Source organism: Anomaloglossus baeobatrachus (assembly GCF_048569485.1).
Source record: "Anomaloglossus baeobatrachus isolate aAnoBae1 chromosome 10 unlocalized genomic scaffold, aAnoBae1.hap1 SUPER_10_unloc_1, whole genome shotgun sequence".
NCBI classification, from domain to species: Eukaryota; Metazoa; Chordata; class Amphibia; order Anura; family Aromobatidae; genus Anomaloglossus; species Anomaloglossus baeobatrachus.
Window position 1 is genome coordinate 140,048 of NW_027441824.1, and position 2,507 is coordinate 142,554.

Consider the following 2,507-nt stretch of genomic DNA (forward strand, 5'->3'; position numbering starts at 1 on the left):
TGGTGTCACACATAACGACGACGACAACGACGTCGCTGCTACGTCACCATTTTCTGTGACGTTGCAGCGACGTCCCGTCGCTGTCGCTGTGTGTGACATCCAGCAACGACCTGGCCCCTGCTGTGAGGTCGCCGGTCGTTGCTGAATGTCCAGCTTCATTTTTTGGTCGTCACTCTCCCGCTGTGACACACACATCGCTGTGTGTGACAGCGAGAGAGCGACGAAATGAAGCGAGCAGGAGCCGGCACTGGCAGCTGCGGTAAGCTGTAACCAGCGTAAACATCGGGTAACCAAGGGAAGACCTTTCCCTGGTTACCCGATGTTTACGCTGGTTACCAGCCTCCGCTCTTGCTGCCAGTGCCGGCTCCTGCACTGTGACATGTGGCTGCAGTATGCATCGGGTAATTAACCCGATGAATACTGTAGCAAGGAGAGCAAGGAGCCAGCGCTAAGCAGTGCGCGCGGCTCCCTGCTCTCTGAACTGTGACATGTAGCTGCAGCACACATCGGGTTAATTAACCCGATGTGTGCTGCAGGAGAGCAAGGAGCCAGCGCTAAGCGCGGCTCCCTGCTCTCTGCACATGTAGCACAGCGACGTTATGATCGCTGCTTCTGCTGTGTTTGACAGCTAAGCAGCGATCATAACAGCGACTTACAAGGTCGCTGTTACGTCACCGAAAATGGTGACGTAACAGCGACGTCGTTGTCGCTGTCGTTTAGTGTGACACCAGCTTAACACCTGCAGTCACTGCAGCAGCTGAATCCAATGTGTCCAAAAGGGATCTATTCTATTCAATTGCAAATGATCTAGATAAGACTGAGAATAAGATACTGCACGGGACATAGCAGAGTTGGTCAAGTTGAGTGGAGATGAGTTTGCTATTTGGCACAGCTTTTGCATCAATAAAGCAAGTAAAAGGTGTGAAAGATAAAAAAAAGGGTGAAAGTGTGAAAAGTGAATTGGCCAAATTGAGGTGCATATAAAGTTTTTGCTTTCTTTCAATTCACTAATGGGGCTCATTTGAATCAGGTGAATTGAGTTCTGCTTTTGGAAACTGGGTTAAGAAGGGGTGCACCGGTCCTGGAGGTACTGCAATACCAGGTCAATGCGTGGAGTGGACAGAGCAAGATTTTTTCCATCTCCTTGTTCTAAAAATCCATTTAATATATGGTCCCCAGAGAGGGGACGTATCAGATATTAAACTGATAAGAACAGATTTAATTTTTTTTTTTTTCTGTTTATCAGTAGGACTTCAAAATAACAAAGGTGATCGCCTCCCGTTGCCTGGGAACCGTCCAGGCACAAGAGGGCTATGTGTCACCAGAAGGCGCACACACTTCCTCAAGGCCGGCAGACGTGCAATCCCAGGCACCTTCCAGTACCGACCAAGGTAGCGTCCTCCGAAACTACACTTGATCTTAGCCAAAAGGCCGAGAAGCTATAACCCGAATTGGTTACGGCCTTGAGTGGCACCCTGGCCTATACCGGACACATCTTAGGGAGAGGGAGACAAACCCACGCCTACAGAAGACATTTTGTCACCCAAGCCAACCCTTGAAAAGGCTGTTTTGCAGAGCAAAAACAAGAAGAATGATGCTTTTTGCAGCCGCCGCCCACTGCAATTAATCTGAATAACTCCTCCTCCTCCAAGCACCTCCCCTCCCCCTTGCAGTCTTTCCAATTCATGATACAAAAAGACGGACGGACAGGACAGGACAGGACAGGCTGCCTGACTTTCCGTCACTGCCACCCTTTGCCATCCTTGCCCGTAGAAAGCCCTTTCATCATCCCCAAACCCTAATCTTTTCCCTTCCCTTCCCAGCTGCGTCTCACTCCCTTTCATTAGGAAGTGAGCGCAGCCTTTTCTCCGTTCTGCACATGCGCGACGTTAAACACAAATGCGCAGGCGTGCGTTCCATTAGCCTCACTGCATTCCACTCCCATACAGGAAGTGGGCGCAGCTATTACTACGGTCGCACATAAAAGAACCCACGGCCACCACTGCACACAGCTGACTCCACCACAGGACACCCACTTCTACACCAACGCAGGTAAGACAGGATCGGCACCTCTATGCTCCCGTTACAATCAGGCTCAGTCACCATGTGATAACGCTCTCAACTCTTTAGTTGCAGGCTCCCCTTGCTTCACCTCCACTGGCTGTGCTGCCATTTCCTCTCCCACCTGGAAGGTATACTTTATTCCACTATTTTCCTGTTTCTCTCTTCCCCCTTTTCCCATAACCTACTTTTATCTGCATTTGTGGGGTATCTATATGCTATTTACATCATAGTTTTATTCATTAATATGGAAGGGAAGAGTGCCCATGAGAGTGTTGAACTGCGGAGAGCAAGAGATTAAGCTGCTCCGATTTGCCACCATTGATAAGCTGTTCTCAGTAGATACACATGCTATCCAAACAGCAGCATCCACCATTGCTTCAGCCCACCCATTCAGTGACAGCTCACCAAGTCAGCCAGAGGAGTGGTGTAAGGAATTACACGTA

At 49.6% G+C, this 2,507-nt stretch overlaps 1 pseudogene; it reads right to left on the reverse strand.

Annotated features, from left to right (window-relative positions):
* Positions 1-1,065: 1,065 nt before the first annotated feature.
* Positions 1,066-1,272, reverse strand: LOC142260343 (U2 spliceosomal RNA; annotated as a pseudogene).
* Between the last annotated feature and the right edge of the window lie 1,235 nt (positions 1,273-2,507).